The sequence below is a fragment of the Gymnoscopelus braueri genome (assembly GCF_963280865.1).
Source record: "Gymnoscopelus braueri genome assembly, chromosome: 4".
NCBI classification, from domain to species: Eukaryota; Metazoa; Chordata; class Actinopteri; order Myctophiformes; family Myctophidae; genus Gymnoscopelus; species Gymnoscopelus braueri.
Window position 1 is genome coordinate 3,144,912 of NC_137605.1, and position 27,428 is coordinate 3,172,339.

The 27,428-nt window shown below is 41.8% G+C and overlaps 1 protein-coding gene across 1 annotated transcript in view; it reads right to left on the reverse strand.

Moving 5' to 3' along the window:
* Positions 1–4,232: 4,232 nt before the first annotated feature.
* The window catches only part of fpr1 (formyl peptide receptor 1), a 34,916-nt gene continuing 11,720 nt past the window's right edge, over positions 4,233–27,428 (reverse strand). Inside the window, exon 3 of the transcript XR_013932972.1 lies at positions 4,233–4,354. The gene's annotated coding sequence lies outside the window, so the exon portion shown is untranslated. The remainder of the gene's footprint in view (positions 4,355–27,428) is intronic.

Sequence of the window (27,428 nt, forward strand, 5' to 3'; positions counted from 1 at the left end):
ACACACACACACACACACACACACACACACACACACACACACACCCAATTGAAACAAGCCATTGGCTTTCTTTTTTTTTAAATCCTATTTAGTTGACCTTGTATTTGAACTGTACTTTCATGTGCTTTTCTTTCTGCAAACTTCTAAATAAAGTATTCAATCAATCAATCTATCCAGGTAATCTGTAATGTAAGACGGTGCTAAACAATGAAGTGCCTTAAAACGATTAAAATAATGTTAAAATCAAACCACTTTACTTTACTTGGCAAATATTGTGCTTTTTACTCCACTACAATTATTTGAAAACTTTAGTTACTAGTTACTTTGTAGATTTGAATTATTATTACAAAACATACATTAACCACTTCAGCCCTTTTTAAACTACTATAGCCGATATACAAGCTCACAACGTGTAGCAATGTGACGCGTTGTGAGCTTGTATTGTAGAGCTGCTATTTTCAAAAGATTACATTACATACATAACTCTTACTGTACAGTAACGCGTTGTCTCAATTAAACTGTTTGCCGTCTCTAATATTAATACTGTTGCACACATGTAACGTGGTTTACTCAGCACTGAAATGTTTGCAAATGTAGGCTTTTTATTTAGTCATGAAGGCATTACAATATGATGACAATAGATGCTGAGCTTATAAACATTTTTGGGGAAAATGGCCTATATTTCCTGGCAAATGCATTGGCATGTGGAATTATATTCATTTCATTGATACGATAGGCTTACACATCTGCAGGAATCACTGCTTTAATTTCCTTTTCTAATAAATATTCATGTATAAGGCCAACAACGTATGCTTTTATTTTAAGATATTCTTTATTTCCACTTTGAAATTGCACTATAAATAAAGTGTGGGGTCGCCAAAACAATTCCACCATGAAATGGGGTCGTGGCATAAAAAAGGTTTACGTCATCACATCAATCAAGTGTTCAATGTCATGCAGGTGTGTCTGATTGAATCACGTTGGTTTGTACTTGACTGACTGGAGCCTCCATCAAGACAATTAATCCCAGTGGAGCTGGACATTTAAATATTAATATAAAAGCAGAAATGCTCCGGGCTTCTTTGCCAAAACTGACACGTTTTTTTTTAAGGCAACAGATGAACCCAAACCAAATTGTATTTGTATCTATGGGGGATTGCTGATACTATGTTTCATTTGCATGATTAAACTTTAATTATACAACAGGTAGTTCCGACCAAGCAATCTGATTGGCTGAAATAGCTTTCTAGCCGTGCTTCAAACCAGCATCATAGCACGGGCCTAATCACATTAATAAATCACTCCGCACTGCAGTCCGCACCTGATTCGACCATATAGCGCACAGCTGTGCTGTGAAGTCACGCTGTCCCACGGTAGGAAAACAAACAGACAGTAGCCTGCATAGCCTGACCCACCGCCGCCACCGGAGAACAAACAGCTATGCAAAATGGACTATGTTGTAAATTTTGACTTATTTGGTGGACTTACGGTTGATCAATGGTTAGAAGGTTATAAATATCCTCCTGTGTTAAAGTAAAATTACTCCCATTTCGTTAACAGTCCAGTGTATGTTATACTTTATCGTACGAAGGTATCGCACGGTGAAAATAGCCGATCTACAACGCGACGCGTTGTCAGCTTGTAGATCAGTTATTTTGGCCACGTGACACGGTCGTACGACGGAGCATATAGCCTACTGGAATTCATTCCACTGCGCAAGCATTGATATCTCGGCTGTGTTGATGAGACGGTGCCTCAGGCTCATAGTGCTGCTACAGGGACTATTTAATGTCTCAGTGAAAAACTCTTCTCTTTACAGGGAAACGGATAATAGCGAAACATTCTCTGTGATGCGGAGGCGGAACTCGGCTTCGCCTCGTTCCTGACTGCATCACAGGCGTGCCAATAATGACGGTAAAGCACACCCTCTCGTGTAATATTGCTTAATTAAACGGCACTGTTACACTGCACTGTCCATTGTCACGTTCATGCTCAATTATGACACTTTTACAGTATAGGTATTGTACGGTTGGGGGGGGTTAACTTGTTAAATATGCCCCTGCGCACGCACGCACACACACACACACACACACACACACACACACACAGTGTGTGTGTGTGTGTGTGTGTGTGTTGCCTGTTTAACATGTAGAACCAGTGAGGTCAGTACTAGATGACCTGATTAGACAATCCCCAACCATAGCTGTTCATAAGTCCAAGTTAAAAACATATTTATTTAACATTGCTTACTCTACCCAATGATGGCTAAGAACAGCTAGGTCTTGCCTGGGCTTTAAATGAGCTGTGCTGTCACTTTTTATTATTATTTTTTGTATATTTTTTCTTTGGAGGCCAGAGTAATGAAGCGGCAGGAACCAAAGTGAAACCTGCAAACAACGATGCTAAGATTTAAAAGCAACGACTAGTAGGAGTGCAAGCACAGAGAGGACCCCACCAGGCGGGGCTAACGCCCCCCCCCCCCCCCCCCCCCCTGACCCTGTCCCCTGGCACCGTCCCTGTGTGTCCCTGTGTGTGTGTGTGTGTGTGTGTGTGTGTGTGTGTGTGTGTGTGTGTGTGTGTGTGTGTGTGTGTGTGTGTGTGTGTGTGTGTGTGTGTGTGTGTGTGTGTGTGTAAGACAGACAGACAGACAGACAGACAGACAGACAGACAGACAGACAGACAGACAGACAGAGGCTGTGTGTGTGTGTGTGTGTGTGTGTGTGTGTGTGTGTGTGTGTGTGTGTGTGTGTGTGTGTGTGTGTGTGTGTGTGTGTGTGTGTGTGTGTGTGTGTGTGTGTGTGTATGTGGCTTTAAAAGGAACATGGGAAGAGGTCTACTGTAGGAGGAGATGAGTTTCAGTTTATACATAAGCCTACCACTGGCTGCTATGTTTAAAGCTGCATTACACCTCAAGCAGACTTAAACAATCTAACCTTTTAATTAATTGTCTGGTTCTGGTCTTATTTTGTTTATAAAGTTTAGGCTATTCTTGTGTGACCCTCACCACCAGCCGTCACTGCAATCCTGAACTGCTGATCCATATTTATCAATAAGTATTCACTCAACTCCAACAAATTTTCTCACAATTACAACGCTACACAACCAAGGTTCAATATAAATATGACGCCAGTTGTGATTGTATTTTACTCTTACCTGTTTTGTTAGGCAGTCAAGACGTGAGCAGTGTCTCTCAGTGTCGGTGTGAATGCAATGACGTCTTAACCGTGTTGTGATGCAGTCTCTAGGCATCAGTGTCTCAGTGCAGGAATGCAACTGACCTGAGTCAGCTGGTTTTACAGCTCTGACAGGTCCAAAAATGCATGTCCATACGCCTTAAAGGTAGGGTAAGTGATATTTTTGGGTTAAAACAAGAAGTATTTTGTTAAAAGGTTAAAGCACTATATTCTGAAAGTAATCATTGCTATAGAGTGTTTGTTCAGTAACAGGAGTCCTCCCGTCTCTCCAGCTCTTTAATAAACAGAAAATAAATTTTCCGGTAGGTGTCAAAATCTCAGCCAATCAGGAGAAAGTACCCATTTTTAAGCTTATTTATTATAGTGTTCCAGTTCCAATTTTGCCTGCTCATTTCTTAGTGTCATCACTTCCAATTTCACTTGTTTAATCTATATCCTGATTGAGTTCTCTATCCTGATTGGATAAAATTGGAAATGAAACGAAAATGCATTTTCTGTTTTATAAAAAGCTGGGGAGACAAGGAGACTCCTTTTACTGAACAAACACTCTATACCAATGAGTACTATCAGAATATAGAGCTATTTAACACTTATTTTAACCAAAGAAAATCACTTACCCTTCTTAAGGAAACAAATTCCTTAAGAAGGCCTGAGGCCGATTCTACAAATGTCTTCAAAATCACAACAGTATATTCTGAAAAAAAAAGTTTCTCAGTGGTACTCAAACTTTTTCATGTCAATGACGCACACATTTTTTATGTGTTTGGCCGCCAACCCCCATCTCAAAACATTTTGTTCCAGGGACCCTCAGAAGCAAAGATTTTAGTTAAAAGTGTTCGCTTTAAAAGAATATATATATTCAAAGATTTGCAAAAAAAAAAAAAAAAAAGCAGATCCACAAGCTCATAGCGCAGCACCGAGTGCCGCGCTATGAGCTTGTATATCTGCTATTTTTAGAAAAGTGTAAAATCATGCTTTTAAGCTGCAAATCAAAAAATTACACAGCTGCGTCCCAGGTCTTAAAGGGTTAAGTATTAAGTACAATATTTGCCTCTGAGATGTAGTGGAGTAGAAGTAAAAGTACTGAACATTGGAAACACTCCAGTAAAGTAAAGATTCCTCAAAAGTGTACTTGAGTAGTGTACTTGAGTAAATGTAGCCTACTTAGTTACTTTCCACCACTGGTAGATAGCATGCTATTTAAACAGATGCTAGTTTCATTGTCTATCTGGTATCCTGTACTTTCACTACCTGTTTACTGGGACCTTTGTAATGATTTTACATTAAATCATTAATAACTGGATAAATGATCAGGAGTTTAAAAGTCTCCTCTGAGTCTGTGTCTGTGTCTGTGTCTGTGTGTGTGTGTGTGTGTGTGTGTGTGTGTGTGTGTGTGTGTGTGTGTGTGTGTGTGTGTGTGTGTGTGTGTGTGTGTTTGTGTGGGGGGGGGGGTGTCAGTCACCTGAAGCAGAGACGTGTGTTTTCTGTGAATCTATCATAAAATGGAGTTTGAAGTTACAATGGGTTTGTATGGGAAGGGGGCGTGTCTGATAATATCTATATCAAATATTTAAATACTGAATACAGCAACTTCAAAACTGTGTGGGGCGAAACACAAAAGCCTGAGTAGACGTTAAAATGACCCCAAACATGTTGGAAAGAGAAATGACATGGACGTCCGATTATTGACTTTTAACTTGAGTGACGCATGGCTGCGTTTACATGAAGAATATTGATTCATTCAGAATGAACTCATTCCGAACAGAGATTCATAGCCAACTGTTTACATGGAACCTGAGTAAAAGTATTCCTCGTTTACATGACCCAAAGCATTCATTTGGAATAGAACTTTTGACATGCGCAAAGTGGTTCCTGCCAACGCCCGGGCATGGACCAGGGGCCGCCCGGCTCCACTACCCGGGGCAGAGCATCCCCTGGTGGGCATGGGGAGGAGGCAATAGCCCCCTTGTGCCGCCGTGGCGGAGGTTTGTCGGCCGCAGGCAGGCCGGGAAGCGACGCACCGACTCGGTGCGTCGCGTTGGATACGATGCGCCAACCCTGATCCGATGAGCCGCCCCGTGCACCGGTGCGAGCCTGCGTTCCTTTGTTATCGCTGTTTTAACGTGAAAGTAGCAGATCTACAAGTTCAGACCTGCAGTTTTCTTTTTGTATTGGTACCAGACAGCACCACCATGTTTCTTTCATTATGTCACCTGCTCCAGCACTACGGCTGTCAAGTTCAACTAATATTCCATATTGGAATATTTTTAAAACATTATTATTATAAACAAAAAGAAGGTATTCTGCCTTGCGAGTTCTCGCGAGACTTTGGGCACCTGTAACATTACACAGCATCTGGTCTCGCGAGATTGCATCAGCGTGAGCTCTGAGCAAGCAGCTTCAAGTCAAACTCGTCGTACAACGGTGTCCCGCACCAAACACGAGCCGATCTACAAGACCACAACGCGTCGCCAATGCAACGCTTTGTGGTCTTGTAGATCGGCATGTTTTCCAGGACACCGTCGTGCAGCTAAGCATAACTCAGGTACGCCCCTGTGGTCATGCTGTAAACACAGACAGACTGAACACAGCAGAACAGTCATTCGTAGTTGTAACGGTGGAAAGTAAGCGCTCTACTGGTTAACTACTGAGGCTGTAGCGAATTTTTTTGTGTTCTAATAAACTGTCCCATTTGTTTAATTTATCCTTTTTAATGTCCCATATCTGCCATCTCGATATACTACCCACAATATACTATAATATATTCCATCAGTATGTCAAAACCGCTAGCATCGGATATCTAGAGTTTATATGGTAGGCTATATACGTCACGGACGCATCCCTTCAGGTTTTCAATACCCAGAAAACTGGAGAAAGTGGCCGTTTTCAATATGTTTTGGTCATTATCTCTGGAACAAAAGGTCCAATCTGCTCGGTTCAAAGCTTGTTGGATGCGTGACTTTGAGGACAATAAGCACGCACTGACACATTTTCGGGTGATTTTTTTTTTTTAGGGGAGGCGAGATCTTAGTTGGGCAGGCGCTCACCGCTCATAAAGACAGTGATGTCACTGAAATGCGACAACTTGTCTGTCTGCCGTCTCGCCTCTGCTGTGTTAACATTATGGGTAACTCGTTAAAGTGGCAAATTAAATGTGAAACACATCAACTATTAAGAAAACAAGAAAATATGTTGACAAAGACACTCCATACATTTGGAAACATATTTTTATTTAAATCAATATCGTCTCCAGTTAATGTAGGAATATTTTAAAAGTAGGCTAATTCTCATATCCTCTCATAGGGATTGGATTGAGAGCTGCAGTTCATCGTTCTAACGGACCTCGAGTAGCGGCGCTGTCTCAAAAGTGGGCGTGAATTTGTAGAACTTCCGCTTCCGGCCGTGTGTCTCTATTCTACAATCAACTGCTGCCACTACAAAAGCCCAGTCTGCACTTCACTCCTCGCCAGAGCTTCACCTGTCAACACATACGGTAAAGTACAGGCCAGCCTACAGTTAGCGTTTCCCAGTTGTAGTGCTAGTTTACCATTTAGTCTTACACTGCTATTTGCCAAGCTGTTTAACTTTACGCAGTTACAGCCCCACTGCCTTCTGTTGTTATCCTGTGGTGGTTAGGCTATTTGTCACTAAACCTGCCTCTCCTCTCCTCTCCAGTCTTCCGGTGAGGTAAAAATAAGTGAGTTTTTACACTACAGTGAAACAGTGGTGGAAAGTAACTGAGTAAATGTACTCAAGTACTCTTGAGTACTTTACTTGAGTGTTTCCAATGTTAAATACTTTTCTTCTACTCCACTACATCTCAGAGGCAAATATTGTACTTTTACTCCACTACAATTATTTGAAAACTTGAGTTACTATAGTTACTTTGTATGTTTTAATTATTATTGTAAAACATACATTAACCATTTCAGCCCTATTTCAACTTTGGCTATTTGAAAATAGCAGATCTACAAGCTCACAACAACGTGTCTTAATAAGAGGCGTTGTGAGCTTGTAGATCTGCTATTTTCAACAACATAGTTTTCTCTCAACAGTAAACAAACCAACATACAGTATAAGTGTTTACAGGGTATCTGTACATTTATAAAGAGACTATTTAAGGACTTTTAAGAGCTTTAAATACATAAATACAATGACAAGCCAAATACACATTACTGTGTCATGAGTAATGACACACACACACACACACACACACACACACACGCACGCACGCACGCACGCACGCACGCACGCACGCACGCACGCACGCACGCACGCACGCACGCACACGCACACGCACACGCACACACAAACACACCCCACCCCCTTCTCTTTTACCCCCTCTCTCTCTCACGCACGCACGCACGCACGCACGCACGCACGCACGCACGCACGCACGCACGCACGCACGCACGCACTTAAACAAGGCCATTACTGTGTCAAAAGTAATCACACACACACACACACACACACACACACACACACACACACACACACACACACACACACACACACACACACACACACACACACACACACACACACACACACACCCTTATCTTCCCTCCTCTCTCTCTCTCTCTCTCTCTCACACACACACACACACACACACACACACACACACACACACACACACACACACACACACATACACACACACACACACACACACACACACACACCCTTCTCTTCCCTCCTCTCTCTCTCTCTCTCACACACACACACACACACACACACACACACACACACACACACACACACACACACACACACACACACACACACACACACACACACACACACACACACACACACCGCCCCCTTCTCTTCCCCCCCCCTCTCTCTCTCTCTCTCACACGTTACAAAGCATTTTAACCGTCTGACCGAATCTACAAACTAGTAACTAAAGTTTTGAAATAATTGTAGCGGAGTAAAAGTACAATATTTGCCTTAGCCTTAACACACACACACCCACACACACACACACACACACACACACACACACACACACACACACACACACACACACACACACACACACACACACATCTGACATGCTGACAAGCTGCTCTTGGAGGTTCCCCCAAAACCAGACTTAAAACCACGGGTGACCCCCCCCCCTAGATCTGCTAGAGCTTGTAGATCTGCTATTATAAATATGACTCCAGTTGTGATTTTATTGAATTCTTACCTGTGTTGTGAGGGAGTCAAGACGTGAGCAGTGTCTCTCAGTGTCGGTGTGAATGCACTTAACCTGAGTTGTGATGCAGTCCCTCTCAGTGCAGGAATGCAACTGACCAGTGTCAGTACTCTTACAGGATGTGTCACAACCTGCATGTCCTTAAGCCTTAAGGAAACACATTCTCATTTGAGGTTTGGTTTGTTGACCACAATGTTAAACATGTAATGTAGATAGCAGTGGTGCAAAAAGTACTCAAATGTTTTACTTCAGTTAAAGTATCAACACTGCAATGTAGAAACACTCTGTTACAGGTAAATGTCAGAAAATCACATTTTACTTGAGTAAAAGTTCAAAAGTAATGGCATCAAAATATACTTAAAGCACTCATTATGCACAATGTCTCGTTTCAGAAGGTGTATAACAAGTCTTTTTCTTTTTCTTTTTAATAGCAGATCTACAAGCTCACAATGTGTCGCAAGTGAAATTGTAGTTCTGCTATTTTCAAACGGACTAACTTTAAATAGGGCTGAACTGGTTAATGTTTGTTTTGTAATAATAATCAAAATCTACAAAGTAACTAGTAACTAAAGTTATCAAATAATTGTAGCGGAGTAAAAAGTACAATATTTGCCTCTGAGATGTAGTGGAGTAGAAGTAAAAGTACTGAACATTGGAAACACTCCAGTAAAGATTCCTCAAAATTGTACTTGAGTACAGTACTTGAGTAAATGTACTTAGTTACTTTCCACCACTGGTAGATAGCATGCTATTTAAACAGATGCTAGGTTCATTGTCTATCTGGTATCCTGTACTTTCACTACCTGTTTACTGGGACCTTTGTAATGATTTTACATTAAATCATTAATAACTGGATAAATGATCAGGAGTTTAAAAGACTCCTCTGAGTGTGTGTGTGTGTGTGTGTGTGTGTGTGTGTGTGTGTGTGTGTGTGTGTGTGTGTGTGTGTGTGTGTGTGTGTGTGTGTGTGTGTGTGTGTGTGTGTGTGTGTGTGTGTGTTTGTCTCCTCACTGCTCCTCCCACCCCTCTCTTCTCCCCTCCCTGTGTGTGTGTGTGTGTGTGTGTGTGTGTGTGTGTGTGTGTGTGTGTGTGTGTGTGTGTGTGTGTGTGTGTGTGTGTGTGTGTGTGTGTGTGTATGTGTGTCTCCTCACTGCTCCTCCCACCCCTCTCTTCTCCCCTCCCTCTGTGTGTGTGTGTGTGTGTGTGTGTGTGTGTGTGTGTGTGTGTGTGTGTGTGTGTGTGTGTGTGTGTGTGTGTGTGTGTGTGTGTGTGTGTGTGTGTGTGTGTGTGTGTGTGTGTGTGTGTATGTGTGTCTCTTCACTGCTCCTCCCACCCCTCTCTTCTCCCCTCCCTCTGTGTGTGTGTGTGTGTGTGTGTGTGTGTGTGTGTGTGTGTGTGTGTGTGTGTGTGTGTGTGTGTGTGTGTGTGTGTGTGTGTGTGTGTGTGTGTGTGTGTGTGTGTGGAAATAGCCCACCTCTCAACAAGCCAGTACAAGCCATTATACATCTAGGCTGTACGTTTTAGCTCATTGTTTTCATATTTGGCAGCTTGGGCCATGTGGTGTCCACAGGCTGGTGGTCAGAGGCTAGAGGTCAGAGGCCATGACGTCCACAGGCTGGTGGTCTTGGGGGGCTTGAGGATTATGAGGCTGTCCAAGTGTAAGGCAGAGCAGCCTTACAAAGCAGCTTGCAAAATATTGCTCAATCTCCTCCATTATAGGCAGTGGATCTATTTGTAGGAGAAGTCACCACGCATAAGTGTACTCACATATACTGTGTCTACTTTTTATTCTATTGCTTTTCACAATACTCAATGTTGCCATTTGAATACAAATATACTTGTATTAATGTCATTAAGACTGAATAGGACCTTGCTAAACTGTATCTATAGTATGCGTTTTGAAACCTCATTTTCTACCCGCTAAGATTTTGAAGAATTTGAACATTTGTTATACTGTAATAATAAACCCAAAGTCAGTCCGGTAAAAAAAAAAAAACGTATACATTAATATGGTGTAATAAGCAATGTCAATCAAACAACAGGACATATGAAATGTAACGTCTTACGTTTGACCACAAGAGTGATTGTGGTTTCAGGACCCGGTGCCTTCGGTTCATCGTATATTATGTGACACTTCTACCTCCCACTGTCGGAACCTTTCAGATCGCACATGACTATGGTTCTTCTGGTGTGATCCACCAGGCTGCGTTTTTCTGATACTCAGTATAGGAGCGTATGGTTTTGATCTGTAGAACTTACTGTAGTATTTACTATTATAGGCTCCTTATTAGTCTCCTCTATCTGTAAACCGATCATATACAGTGTCTTCTGTTTGTCAGGTGGGCAGTGAAAGGTCACATTCCCACCAACCTCTCCATGGATCTCAACCGCAGAGCCTGAGAAAGACAGACAGACTTGGGGTCAGAGGTGAAGGGATACAAAGTACACTTTTGAGGTATTTTTACTTTGCTGGAGTATTTCCAATTTTCAGTATTTCCACTACATCTCAGAGGCAATTATTGTACTTTTACTCCACTACTTTACTATTAAAAAAAAAAAGTTAGTTTCTAGTAACTTTGCAGGCATAAATTATTATATTATAAAACATACATTAACCATTATAGCCCTATTTTATACCTAGGCTATTTGAAAATAGCCGATCTACAAGCTCACAACGCGTCGCATCGCAACGCGTTGTGAACTTGTAGATCTGCTATTTTCAAACATTTAATACTTCTACTTGGTACTTTAAGTATATTTTCATGCCTATTGATTTTGTACTTTTACTCAAGTAACATTTTGAACACCGTCTTTTACTTGTAACAGAGTATTTTTATATTGTGGTATTGCCACTTTTACTTAAGTAAAATATCGGAGTACTTTTTTTCCACCACTGGCATTAATGTGTAAGGGTGGAGGGATTTGAGGCCAGGGGCGTGCTGGGACCAAAATTCAGCTAACCCAGCAACCCTATGTAAATTACGCCGCTGCTGAAAAACGTCCCAGCCCAACAGTAACGTAACTAATAATTGGGTCGCGCGACCCGGAAATTACCATAATAATCCTAAAACGGGAGCTAAAAAAAACTTTTATTAAAAAAAAGAAAAGAATTTAAAACTTTTTTTTTTTTTTTTTTTTTTTGGGTGGCCCATCGGCCGTCTGGTGGCCCGTAAATGGCGCGGCCGTTCTGGAATTTTCCCGAATTTCCCAGTGGCCAGCACGTCCCTGTTTGAGGCCCTGGCACACTGAAAGCCTGAGACACTCAATTAATCAAAGCCGTCACACCAAATGCTTTGGGAACACATCAAGGTGCACCGGACACCCTGCTGAGGCGGGTCACACATCCCACCAGGAGAGAAACAACAACACAAATCATTTTCAAAGCTTTGATTTGAGTCTGCTCATGTATTTGTTTAATCACTTTCAATTGAATGTGTTGGTCCTGTATCCTGTATGAGTTCTCTCTACTGGTTGGGTGAAGCTGTTATCCCGATCTGAATGTTTTCTGGAGAGACGGGGAGACTCCTGTTACTGAACAAACACTATAGCTATGACTAGCTATAGTGTTATAGCTGGAATATAGCTATTTAACAAACAAAACAAAACAAAACAAAAATAATCACTTAATGTACCTTTAAAATGGTCTATTTTTGAATCGATATCAAGAGGGAAACAGTAGTAGTAACAATTGTAGATATTAATCTCTACTATATACATTTCGGCCATTTGAAAATAGCCAATCTACAGGCTCACAATGCGTTGCGATGCGACGCATTGTGAGCTTGTAGATCTGCTATTTTCAAAAAAATGTATACATTTGAAAACTTGAAATGAGACATTCTGCATAATGACTACTTTTACTTTTTGTACTTTAAGTACATTTTGATGCCAATACTTTTGTACTTTTACTCAAGTACATTTTGAATTCCGGACTTTTACTTGTAAGGGCGTGCTCCCACCAAAACATGGTTGGCTGCTGTTAAACGCAGGTTGTGCACGGCCACAGGTTTTTGCAACCAGCGGATTCTAAGAAAACGCAGTGACGCACCCGTCACTCACTTTCGGGACCCTCCCCCGTAGCCCGCACCGCCGGCGCCTTCTGCCTTGAGCTCCATGGTGCTTCCTGAGTCTTGGGACGGTCCGCCTTCGACTCACCCGATTGGACAGAGGGGGAAAAGCAGCTCCGGCCTCCAGCAGTTTTATGCTTCAACTGGACAAGTCGTGTAGAGCGGATAAACGCACGGTCTGCGCGACAGGCGGAAAGATCCGCTTCTTGCGTGAATCCACGCATTTACACTGACAAAGCATTGGCAGATTCTGCCCCAGAGGTAAAATAAAAGTGCGGTGGGAACGCACCCTAAGGGCGCGCCCCCACCAAGAGTTGGCTGGCCGCTGATTGCAGAATCTGCCAATGCATTGTCAATGCAAATGCGTGGATTCCTGGTCTTGCATTGGCAGATTCTGCAATCAGCGGCCAGCCAACTCTTGGTGGGGGCGCGCCCTTACAGAGTATTTCTACATTGCAGTATTGATACTTTTACTTATGTAAAGCAATTGAGTACTTTTTCCACCACTGTTGACATGGAATGGAATGATTGACATTAGCTTATTTGTATGTTTCCATAGTTACAGAGTCAGATATACTGTACACAGGTACACACGTACTGTACTGTGCAGCACTGGTTCTCACATTTTTCATGTCATGGACCCCCCCCAAATCAATATGTATTTGGCCCCCATCTGACAATTTGGGGGTCCCCAGACATCACTTTGAGAACCACTGTATAGAGGATCTAGCGGGGGCTTAAGTTGCTTTAAAGGGATATTTCACTTTCAAAAAAACTTTTGGTCATTTTATCTTCTATTCAGGCTTTTGTGAGCCCCCCAGACCGTTTTTAAGTTGCTTGATTCAGTATTTAGATATTTGATAATCATTTTATCAAACACGCCCCCTTCCTATACAAACCCATTATAACTTCAAACTCCATTTTTAACCCGTTAGATTCATCAAAAACACCCGTCCTTGGTTCTGCTGACTCACCCTGCCCTCCAGATACGTGAGGGGGCCGTGTTTTTTCGATTACTTTTTTCATTTATTTAATTAATTTTTTTTAATGTATTTAATTTTTTTAATTTTCCAAAAAAAATATTTAAAATAAATGAAAAATGTTATCGAAAAAACACGGCCCCCTCACGTATTAGGGTGGCGGTATGAGTCACCAGAACCAAGGACGGGTGTTTTTGAGGAATCTAACATGTTAAAAATGGAGTTTGAAGTTATAATGGGTTTGTATAGGAAGGGGGCGTGTCTGATAAAATGAATATCAAATATCTAAATACAAGCAACTTAAAAACGGTCTGGGGGGCTCACAAAAGCCTGAGTAGACGATAAAAATTGAAAGTGAAATACCCCTTTAAGTTGATTATAAAAACATCCATTTGAATTAATTCACGTCAATTCGTTTTTTATGAGCTAGACTGACTGGTGATTATGCTGAATCAATTCAGTGTTTGTTTTTTTCGACAGCCAGCTGCCTCCGCGCGTGCGTGCACACGCACACACACACACACACACACACACACACACACACACACACACACACACACACACACACTTCGTGCTTCGTCTTATCACGGTGCATTGCGTCAGAGCTGATCTGCATGCTCACAACGCGTCTCATTGTGGTCTTGCATATCGCATAATGTTATCCGCTCGACACTATCACGCAAAGGAAAATAAACCAGGTTGACATGGCAGGCAACATTGCAACAATTTGGCCATGCAACATTTTGCAACATTTTGCAACATTTTGCAACATTTTGCAACATTGCAACATTTTGCAATGGATTTAAGGACTAAAAGGGTGCACATTGTGTGACCAACATGAAAAGGTAGAGCATATAATGATCAGCATTGATCATAACATCGCGGCAGCAGCTACAATGAAGATAACAGCGAGCCAAGCCAATCTTCCAATATACTGTGTAGGCTACTCAAAGGTTTATACAACATGTCACAAAATGACAGCATTCACAATTGTTCAAAATGTTACTTGAGTAAAAGTAAAAAAGCATTGGCATCAAAATATACGAGCTACACCATGAATTTAAAAAAAATATTTGATATTTAATATCATATGGTGTATGTCCCTCAAACCTTTTTCAAAAGGTTTGAGCTTAAATCATCACTCAGATATACTCATCCCAAGTCAATGGACCCTTCGCTAAGCCCCACCCACTCCACTCTGTGACTGGTGGTGCGAAGTTAGTCACACCCAGGCCTGGCAGCGCCTGGCAATCTCTGCTTCTCACCCATTGACTTGCATGTTAAATGACAGCTTTTCCCCTTTAAAATAATCGATCATTTCAGCAGCAATAGCTTCAAAATCTCTTCTAAATCTAGTCCACATGGCCTGCAGTAGGCTATGCACTGGACAAATGTGCATGACATTATTTCAATAAACTAAAAACACGGGAAATGTTAGAGGGAGTAATAGCCATGGATTCACGACGGTCGTCTGTCTCGACCGTCATGGATGAACTTCAACCTGGTGTTTGCACTTTCTCCATTAATAGCCCGTACATCTACAGAAACGTTCATATTTCAAATATAAAGTGCTTATCCCATGGCCACGGATGTTACATTTATGTACGGGCTCTCAAAAGTACCCGTATCATCCCTATTGTTCAATAAAAAGCATTTTAATCTGATCGGTGGCCATTTTCTTCATATGCTTTCAACTAAGTGACCCTATCGGTTGGTAGGTGTATTGCACTCTGATACATTATAACTCTGTGAGAAAATGGCCACCGATCGGATTAAAATGCTTTTTATTGAACAATACAGAATATACGGGTACTTTTGAGAGTCCCGTGCATCATTTTAACATCCGTGGCCATAGGGTAAGCAATTTATATTTGAAATCTGAACGTTTATATAGATGTAAATGGAGAAAGTGCAAACACCAGGTTGAAGTTGATCCATGACTGTAAGAGGAGTTTTCATGTACCGCAGGGTAAGACTACAGTAGCAGTTAATAAATAGACGAACAAATGAATGAATATACTTTAACCGAAACAGGCAGCGATGTGATTCTGAATTTTGTTACGATTACGGTGATTAGTGACACCACCTGGGCGAGTGAGTCGTGTAACTTTCCCGACGTTAAGCTGTGTATGTGTTCAACAACACAACCATTCAGCCTTGCAGTTTAAACGCAGATTTCAGCTTGGGAAAATAACCCTCCAACGGTTTTGGGTACGTGGAATCTGTTGCTGGTTCATAGTCCCCATTGCGTTATCGTGGTATTATTCCTGTTCTTGCTATTATGTTGCAAATTATTGTGTGCGTGTGTGAGGGCGAAATAACATTGACAGCTATGGCAGGTGACGAAAGCTTGCCAGACCTATGCCAGGCTAACAACGGTCGCTAAGCTGGCATTGGACAATCGCTTTTGGGGTGGGGTTTAGCGAAGGGTCCATTGTCTCTGGCTTATACAGCACTTTCAGCTGCAATACCAAAACGTCCTCTTGTGCAGGGGGGGGCTACTGAGCAATTCTGTCTGTTAATAAATTAATTTTTTTTTAAAAAAAACTTTAAAACAAAAAAAAAAAAAAAAGGAAAAATTCTGCATAAAAAGAAGCATCTAAGAAAAATACAAAATCGAAAAAAAAACACTTTGAACATTTTTGAACAATTCCACCAAGTGTTTGAGGTGCCTGTTTCACCCACTTCCGGGGGGCGGAGCCAAAATCCGAGCCCGAAGTATTTGTTCGTAGACCCCCACTTAGGGGGGGTAGAAAAAGTTTCGGAGCGATTCGGGCACTTTTCATTTAACATTGGGTTTGCCATCATTAATGTTTGTGACATCATAAACATTTCCATTCTGAGATCGCCTGTTCAGACACGCCAATTCTGGAAATCCATGAAATGAGAAGGAATGACTGAATTAAAAAAAAATTCATTTTTTTGGGTACAAGAGACACTGGGGACCCCAAAAAATACAAAAAACCAAGAAAAAAGTGATTTTCATGGTGTAGACCCTTTAAAGTAGGCTACCAAAACTAAAGGACTAAAATGTTTGAAAATGGCAGATCTGCAAGCACACAACGCGTCATGTTGTGAGCTTGTAGATCGGCTATTTTCAAATAGCTTAGATATAAAATAGGGCTACAATGATTAATGTATGTTTTATAATATAATAATTTATATCTGCAAAGTAACTAGTTTTTCAAATAATTGTAGTGGAGTAAAAGTACGATATTTGCCTCTGAGATGAAGTGGAGTAGAAGTAAAAGTATTGAATATTGGAAATACTCCAGGTAAAGTAAAAAGTACCTCAAAAGTGTACTTAAGAATACTTAGCTACTTTCCACCACTGCATTTTACATTGACTTTATAAACCGACGTGGATATAATGAATGACCTACTGTACAAGCACACACTGACACGGTCAATAACATACCAGTAACCTGAAAGCTGATTGTATGACATTCTGTATAGTAGTGTGTATATCTGTCTGCCTCTTATATTTCATCATGATTTGTGTGCATGGGGTTCTCATCTTAAACAAGCTTAGTGCTTAATGAGGGTTTCCAGTTTAGTAGACCTTGTATTGTGAATTTGTACTTCCATGTACTGTTATGTACTGTCATGTACTATTCTCATGTCTTTCTAAATAAACTACATCAATCAATCAATCAATGGTCACATGGAGAGAACATTTTGGAAAGTTATGGAAGAACAGTGTCACCCCAAATGACACCATGTAGTGTCTGCACTGTCCCTGCGTCTGTCCATAGTTTCATAAAGCAGCATTTATCTACTTGTCCATCATGCAGGGTGTCACTTAATAAAAATAACATATTGCTACAGTATCCATATATTGGACAGTGTCCATCCTGATCCTACATAAACAACCAACCTGATGGTATGAAAAGTGTGTGTGTGTGTGTGTGTGTGTGTGTGTGTGTGTGTGTGTGTGTGTGTGTGTGTGTGTGTGTGTGTGTGTGTGTGTTTATTTGCTCAGGAGGGTAGCTGGTTGTCGGAAAAAAAAACAGCACAATCGCCAGTCAGTGTATGTTCATAAGAAACTTTAAATTTGATTGTAATGATTGAACATGTACATATTGTAATGTTTACTTTATTTAATATAAAATAATATAGGCTACTAATAATTATAACAACATCGCGGAGCAAGGCAGCCTTTTGTTCGGGCAAGCCAGAGAATCTGGATAGAATCCTGTAGCGTGTGATGCCTTTAAAATAAAACATAAGATTTCTCTGCTGTATGATTATTCTTTTCTCTTTCTTTGCTCTCTCTGTCCACAAAGTGAATTTCACTCACTTCATCTAAACCTGATGATCATGTGACCATGAAGCTGATTCTGATTCAGCTCATCTCCACCTCCATGCAGTGCCAGAGAGTCATGTGACATCCTGTTCTTGTTTATGTGAAGTTCAGACAAGTTCAGTACTGTAAACCCCCCCCCCCCCCCCCAACACACACAACTATAGATACTTGAAGCCAGGTTGAAAGCGGGTGAAAATAAGTTATGATTTTCTGCAGCATGTTAGTCTACCCTCAACCCCCCCACCCCTCCCCCACCCCGCCCCCCAGCAGGCAGGCCAATACGTAACGGAAAATAAGCGCAGGCTTCCTGCATTTTATTTATACATCAACCACAGACACCAGGTGCAACAGTCAGAAAACGTTCCACCTTATCATCCATTTCACATGTAATACTTAACTTACACAGGACTGTTGATTTGTGTTCATTAAACAACCTTCCACATTCTGTCTGTTAGGCTACGTTCACACTAACAGCACAAACCAGACTGCTTTAGACTGAACAGCAAAGAAAAAAAATCAAAAAACTAAACTGAAAACATGTTTTTCAGTGTGAACTCAGTGTGAACTCAGTGTGGACTCAGTGTGGACACTCTGACACTGAAGCCTGGTTCATACCTTGTTGTACGATGGTGCCACTCACCGACTGTATAGCTGATCTACAAGCTCACAACGAGGTGCGCTGCGACACGTTGTGAGCTTGTAGATCAGCTATTTCCGGCTATAAAGTCTGAATACACAAATCTGATCTGCGAATAATGTGTGTCCAGTCATATTCCTTAAAGATCAGATCTGAGACATGGGATTTGCCTGCGGTCTGAACTCTCAGAGTCACAGACCGGTAAGGGTCCCACCTGGTGGCCCTGGGTCCCTATGTTGAAAACCAGTGTCTTACAGGACTGAAGACCCCCCCTTCTACTGAGAGCTTCTCAGTGCAGCACTTCACCCTTATGACCCTTATGACCCTTATGTCCCTTATGACCCTTAGGGCAGCAGACGGCTGTACTCAGACAGGGCTGAGGATTTCTTCACTCCGTCCCAGATACGAGCTGCATAGTGATACCTGGAACAAAGCAAAACACACACATCTGCATTAAGCACAGTTCACACACATTTTAACTATGTATTTATGTCCACACAAAAGGAAATGTATACAAGGACACAAACATTACGATGCAGCAAGGTTACATCCACAAAGTCAAGGCATAATGTCCTCATGAAACAACTAGCATGTCATGTGACCCAGCCCTCCATGGGCACCAGCAGCAGTGTCTCTGGTCATGTGACCCAGCCCTCCATGGGCACCAGCAGCAGTGTCTCCGCATGGCGGCTGACAATCATAGCAGAGACAGCACAACACTCTGCCAGCCCTCCTGCTTCGTTTCTGGGCATCCCAAGTTGTGGAAACCCGCTCGAACAACCAGTCCACGGGCATATCCCAGGCTGGACCACAAGAGGAAACAAAGTTCCCAGTCCACTCCCGCACTGCCGCCCGGTGTCAAAGCGCTCTCCCTAGTGTAGCTGCTCCCATGGGCCCCAAAGTCCACCCATCGTCGATAGAAGGCCGCCGTGTGGTAGTTAGTTACACCGCCTCTCTTCCCGGTATCTGCTCACGGGAAGCGCCGCCAGGCAGCGTAGGCTGTCGGTATACTCCATCGGTGAGCAGCGCCTTTTTGAACGCAAGCTTGTGATCGTAATGAAGCACACAGTCCCCAGAAGTTGCGAATGCATCTTAAATGTGCACCTACTACATTAACGGTGGTAGTTACAACGGGGCAGTTTAACGTCATGCCCAGGACACACACACACACACACACACACACACACACACACACACACACACACACACATCGTGCTTCGTCTTATCACGGTGCATTGCGTCAGAGCTGATCTGCATGCTCACAACGTGTCTCATTGTGGTCTTGCATATCGCATAATGTTATCCGCTCGACACTATCACGCAACGGAAAATAAACCAGGTTGACATGGCAGGCAACATTGCAACATTTTGACATTGCAACATTTTGCAACATTTTGCAACATTTTGCAACATTCTGCAACAATGCAACATTTTGCAATGGATTTAAGGGTGCACATTGTGTGACCAACATGAAAAGGTAGAGAATATAATGATCAGCATTGATCATAACATCGCAGCAGCAGCTACAATGAAGATAACAGCGAGCCAAGCCAATCTTCCAATATACTGTGTAGGCTACTCAAAGGTTTATACAACATGTCACAAAATGACAGCATTCATAATTGTTCAAAATGTTACTTGAGTAAAAGTAAAAAAGCATTGGCATCAAAATATACTTAAAGTAGGCTACCAAAACTAAAGGACTAAAATGTTTGAAAATGGCAGATCTGAAAGCTCACAACGCGTCGCGTTGCGTCATGTTGTGAGCTTGTAGATCGGCTATTTTCAAATAGCTTAGATATAAAATAGGGCTACAATGATTAATGTATGTTTTATAATATAATAATTTATATCTGCAAAGTAACTAAAGTTTTCAAATAATTGTAGTGGAGTAAAAGTACAATATTTGCCTCTGAGATGAAGTGGAGTAGAAGTAAAAGTATTGAATATTGGAAATACTCCAGGTAAAGTAAAAAGTACCTCAAAAGTGTACTTAAGAATACTTAGCTACTTTCCACCACTGCATTTTACATTGACTTTATAAACCGACGTGGATATAATGAATGACCTACTGTACAAGCACACACTGACACTGTCAATAACATGGTCACATGGAGAGAACATTTTGGAAAGTTATGGAAGAACAAAGTCACCCCAAATGACACCATGTAGTGTCTGCACTGTTCCTGCGTCTGTCCATAGTTTCATAAAGCAGCATTTATCTACTTGTCCATCATGCAGGGTGTCACTTAATAAAAATAACATATTGCTACAGTATCCATATATTGGACAGTGTCCATCCTGATCCTACATACACAACCAACCTGATGGTATGAAAAGTGTGTGTGTGTGTGTGTGTGTGTGTGTGTGTGTGTGTGTGTGTGTGTGTGTGTGTGTGTGTGTGTGTGTGTGTGTGTGTGTGTGTGTGTGTGTGTGTGTTTATTTGCTCAGGAGGGAAGCTGGTTGCATGTACATATTGTAATGTTTACTTTATTTAATATATAATAATATAGGCTACTAATAATTATAACAACATCGCGGAGCAAGGCAGCCTTTTGTTCGGGAAGCCAGAGAATCTGGATAGAATCCTGTAGCGTGTGATACCTTTAAAATAAAACATAAGATTTCTCTGCTGTATGATTATTCTTTTCTCTTTCTTTGCTCTCTCTGATTCAGCTCATCTCCACCTCCATGCAGTGCCAGAGAGTCATGTGACATCCTGTTCTTGGTTATGTGAAGTTCAGACACGTTCAGTACTGTAACCCCCCCCCCCCCCCCCCCAACACACACAACTATAGATACTTGAAGCCAGGTTGAAAGCGGGTGAAAATAAGTTACGATTTTCTGCAGCATGTTATTCTACCCTCAACCCCCACTCCCCCCCACCCCGCCCCCCAGCAGGCAGGCCAATACGTAACGGAAAATAAGCGCATTTTATTTATACATCAACCACAGACACCAGGTGCAACAGTCAGAGAACTTTCCACCTTATCATCCATTTCACATTTAATACTAAACTTACACAGGACTGTTGATTTGTGTTCATTAAACAACCTTCCACATTCTGTCTGTTAGGCTACGTTCACACTAACAGCACAAACCAGACTGTCTGTTAGGCTACGTTCACACTAACAGCACAAACCAGACTGTCTGTTAGGCTACGTTCACACTAACAGCACATACCAGACTGTCTGTTAGGCTACGTTCACACTAACAGCACAAACCAGACTGCTTTAGTCTGACCAGCAAAGAAAAAAAATCTAAAAACTAAACTGAAAACATGTTTTTCAGTGAACTCAGTGTGAACTCAGTGTGGACTCAGTGTGGACACTCTGACACTGAAGCCTGGTTCATACCTTGTTGTACGATGGTGCCGCTCACCGAACGTATAGCTGATCTACAAGCTCACAACGAGGTGCGCTGCGACGCGTTGTGAGCTTGTAGATCAGCTATTTCCGATAAAGAATACACAAATCTGATCTGTGAATAATGTGTGTCCAGTCATATTCCTTAAAGATCAGATCTGAGACATGGGTTTTGCCTGCGGTCTGAACTCTCAGAGTCACAGACCGGTAAGGGTCCCATTTGGACCCCTGGTGGCCCTGGGGCCCTATGTTGAAAACCAGTGTCTTACAGGACTGAAGACCCCCCCTTCTACTGAGAGCTTCTCAGTGCAGCACTTCACCCTTATGACCCTTATGACCCTTAGGGCAGCAGACGGCTGTACTCAGACAGGGCTGAGCATTTCTTCACTCCGTCCCAGATACGAGCTGCATAGTGAAACCTGGAACAAAGCAAAACACACACATCTGCATTAAGCACAGTTCACACACATTTTAACAATGTATTTATGTCCACCCAAAAGGAAATGTATACAAGGACACAAACATTACGATGCAGCAAGGTTACATCCACAAAGTCAAGGCATAATGTCCTCATGAAACAACTAGCATGTCATGTGACCCAGCCCTCCATGGGCACCAGCAGCAGTGTCTCTGGTCATGTGACCCAGCCCTCCATGGGCACCAGCAGCAGTGTCTCTGGTCATGTGACCCAGCCCTCCATGGGCACCAGCAGCAGTGTCTCCGCATGGCGGCTGACAATCATAGCAGAGACAGCACAACACTCTGCCAGCCCTCCTGCCTCGTTTCTGGGCATCCCAAGTTGTGGAAACCCGCTCGAACAACCAGTCCACGGGCATATCCCAGGCTGGACCACAAGAGGAAACAAAGTTCCCAGTCCACTCCCGCACTGCCGCCCGGTGTCAAAGCGCTCTCCCTAGTGTAGCTGCTCCCATGGGCCCCATAGTCCACCCATCATCGCTAGAAGGCCGCCGTGTGGTAGTTAATTACACCGCCTCTCTTCCCGTTATCTGCTCACGGGAAGCGCCGCCAGGCAGCGTAGGCTGTCGGTATACTCCATCGGTGAGCAGCGCCTTTTTGAACGCAAGCTTGTGATCGTAATGAAGCACACAGTCCCCAGAAGTTGCGAATGCATCTTAAATGTGCACCTACTACATTAACGGTGGTAGTTACAACGGGGCAGTTTAACGTCATGCCCAGGACACACACACACACACACACACACACACACACACACACACACACACACACACACACACACACACACACACACACACACACACACACACACACACACACACACACACATCTGCATTAAGCACAGTCCACAGCAACATGGACTCTAAGTCGCCTCGACTGATTACAGACATTTGGAAGCATGTCGTGCACGGAAAATAGCCGATCTACAAGCTCACAACAACGAATGAATTGAGTACAAAGGACCTCAATGGAAACAAGCCATAGTAGTGCTTTATTGGGTTTAAAATCCTCTTAACAGACCTTGTATTGAACTGTACTTTCCTGTGCTTTTTTTTTGCAAACTGCTAATAAAGTATTCAATCAATCAATCAATCAATCAATCAATCAATCAATCAATCAATCAATCAATCGTGTTTCTGCAGGTAAACACCACCACACTACTCCAGAGGCTGATAACTGCTGCTATAGAGGGAAATGATTGGCATAAAAATGGTATATTGTTTTATGGTGCATTTATATATTTATATTGATATATTTATTACACCAAAAGGTTTTTAACCACAGGAAACAGTTCTAATAAGACATTCTGTTGGTTCGTCACTGTACACATCTTCACATGTTGATTCTGTCTGTAACCTGACCTAACTGAACAACATGTAACCGTGTCTGAATGTATTCAATTAAATTCAAACTTCATTCCAGACACACAGGGGGTCCATAGAGCACAAAAATAAAAACATCACACAATAAATAAAAACACATAATAAACAACAAAAACCATACAAAGACATAAAATCATACATAGAGGCAGAATTTTCAGACCTTTTCCCGGGCTTTTAAAGGGTAAAAAAAAAAAGAAGTGCCCACTAAAATGCATTTATATGTAGATACTTAAATAGCCAATTTTACATCGAGGTGTCCAAATGTCCCCATTGTGTCCACCTATGAACTTGCACTAATAATGACTTAAGTTGATTTTTTAAATCAATAAATATTGTATTTCTTAATTGGCCTGGCTTGGCGGAGATCTGCCCTGTTGTGCAGCAGCAGGAGAAGACAATTAACTTAAACGAGGAGCTGCGCTGTGCACCCAAAACGCACTCAAACAATGTCAAACTATCACATTCTAGCTGCTGAAATACACGTTCCATTTGTATCATTATTGACAAGAGAACAAAACATGGATTATTTATTTATTGTCCATCAGAGCGCCGGTGAGGGCACAGTTTATCTCTACTTTTGTAGGATATTGATAGCCTAAACTTGTAATTTGTTTGCAGTTATTAATTTATATTAGGCTACATGCTGGATATTAATGCTCAATTTTGTGATGTTGGCTGTATGTTGTCAAATGTATTAATCTATATTTTGTTGTTGATCAAATGTCGGGTTTTGTAGTGTGATTTTGATGTGCACATGCATGCGCTGCCGCCCGCTGCCACTGACAATCAATGAGACAGACAGCTGTTGTGCAGTTCACTTGTTCTACTGGGTAGTTCTTGTAAAATGGTAGTTTGAAGGTTCTAAAATGTGTAGGTAGGGTAGGCTACATTAATGATGATTAAAAAATCGGACCACATCTGTCTAATACTTTCTCTCTCTCTCTCTCCCTCCCTCTCTCTCTCTCTCTCTCTCACACGCTCTCTCTCCAGCTCTCCAGTCTCTCCTCTCTCTCTATCAAAAGCATTGCTTGGCTTGCGCGCATTTTAAGCTGGAATATAGGCTCCAAATCAAACCTACCCACTGTTTATGCAGCGTTTCACTTGATGTTGAATCTAGTCAACTGGTGTCTACCGTATTGACAGCAGAGGAAACGGTGAAATCAGCGAGGGCAGGCATGGGGTATCACGGCCACTTGTGTTTTATTTTGTTCATTACTGTTACATTCAGTGCGTCCCATATAGAGAATGGGCATAGGGAGGAGTCGAGGAGGAGCCTAGCTACCAGTGACGTATTTCGGCGGCCATCTTAAATAGGGTCGTATCAACAGCTGGCCGTATCAACAACAACATTGACAGCTACTCACAACGTCTCCTGAACGCACAGTCTGTGTAAAGTCTACAACACATACACACACAATGCGTGACAGAGACATACCATACAGAGAGAAGCTGAACACGGACGCAAAGGCACGCTACCTGGAAAAAGCCCCAGATCATGTAATGACAGTGTGCCCAGTCAGAGTCACAATCATTCATTTCATAGACTGATTCACCTGAACCGAAAATAAAATAAAGTCATCTTGAGTACTGATTATTTATATATTATTATTGATATTATTAGCGAAGTATTATTATTATTATTATTATACTGTTCATTCATTAATCATTGAGCTAGTAAGTGAACGGAAGGGAACCTGTGTTGCCAGATTCTGCGAGAGAAATAAGCAACCAGGTCTATGAAAACAAGCCCAAAAGAAGTGGCTTAGTGACATCAGCTACTTGAAAATAGCCGATCTACAAGCTCACGTGAGCTTGTACATAGGCTATTTAAATGCTCTTGCAATAAAATAAAGAATACTTGTTTTTTTTTTTTTTTTACATTCTAACAACACAATTGCTCCCTGGCACAGAACATTTTCATGAAAATATTTGAAAACCACTGGTTTAAAAAAAAAAAAAAAATTGGAAGCAAGCCTAAATAAGCAAGAACACTTTATAAGTAAGCCACACAAAAAACGCAACCCGCAACTACCAATTTTACAAGCAACTTTACAGAAAAAGCCAGAAAAAGTTCTGCCCAAAGTCGCTTATAATAAGCCGACATGGCAACGCTGATTCTCATTCAGACTCGGTCTCATCAACACAACATGTTTATATTTTTATTGTGTGCTGTCATGCTTGTTTGAGCACAGGTAGAGAGCCTAAATGTGTTTGTTTCACTGTATTTAAGATATTCGATATAAATTCTTTTTTTTAAAAATGCCATATTTAGCTAATACGGCCGTAAACGTCCCATTCAAACTGCTAGCTTAGCCACTAGCCACTTAGCCGGTGCTCTGCTCTCTGCGACTCAGCACAACAGATGTTCATATTTTTATTGTGTGCTGTCATGCTTGTTTGAGCACAGAAGCATATGTGTTAGAGATTATACAAGTTAGATATAGATAGAAGAGAGATGGAAGATAATGTACACCGTCTACACTTGCTGCTTGCTGAACAACGAGCACAGTACTACAGCGCGACCAGATAGATAGAAGAGAGATGGAAGATAATGTACACAGTCTACACTTGCTGCTTGCTGAACAATGAGCACAGTCAGGACTACAGAGTGATGTACCAGGATGTACCAGCGTGACCAGATAGACAGTAGAGAGATGGAAGATCATGTACATTGTACACCGTCTACACTTGCTGCTTGCTGACTACAGAGTGGTGTACCAGCCATAGAGTTAACTTAAGGGTACCAGCAAAGATTGTTAATATAGAAAGATACACATTCTCCATTGGAGCCACTAGAGGCGAAGTAGTACACTAATCCTACAAATGGTCTCCTAAGTAGGCGTGGTTGTCTTCTCCCCCGACCATCCCACCACCCTCCCCCTCCCCTCTCCCTGGCTGACAACATCATATGGATGTGTGTTTGTGTATTTTCTTCATTAAAGAAAATAAATGCTTTACATGTTTGAAAGTGCACTATTATTGGCAAAGATGATTTTAAAGAAACCCCAAAAAATCCCACCACAAACTCACACGTATTATTCAGTCTTATCTTCTGCTAGATATGCTCCTAATTCTGCTCAACATTGTAACAGGTCCTTTTATTTATAAGGTATATATTTTACCACTATAGACTATAATGTGTTTAGCATGAATGTTTAGCAAAATGTCATGCCAAATCATACCCATCAACCAAAACATTTAATAATGGAAAATGATATTATTGAGCATTGGAACACACATTTTATTTAATTTTTGAAATGTCCATAATGATTTCACGTAGGCCTACCACATTCACATATAGAATCTCAGTTTATTAGTTTTTAGAACATCTTATGGGGACAGAGCATAGAGTTCAAATCTAATATAAGAATACAATATAATATAAGGGACAGACAGAGCCCTCTATGTCTCGTCCGTCAGACTGCAGATGGACTCTTCAGATATCTTCCCAGATCTCGCGAGAGTGTGTTGCTAGGATAGAGAAAGGTTGATAACAAAGTAGATTTTCTCCTAATTTGTGTCAATAAAAAAAAAAGGCATTTTAGTATGAAAATCGTGCATATTTTGTGTCTTGTGACGATCGGGTCCAATATTTAGTTCAGTGACCATGGAGCTAAAGAATGGTTCAGAAGCTGTGTTCACGTTGACTCTTCCATTGGAATCAAATAGACTCGAACTTGCTTCCTGTCTCCTAAAAAGGTGTCCACCTACGTCACGCAGAAAATAGGAGAAACGGGAAGTAAACCGGAGAATGCGCCTCTTGCTATTTTCCTCTTGGGTACCAGCGCGACGAAACAAGCCTAAGTAAAATGGCGGCCAA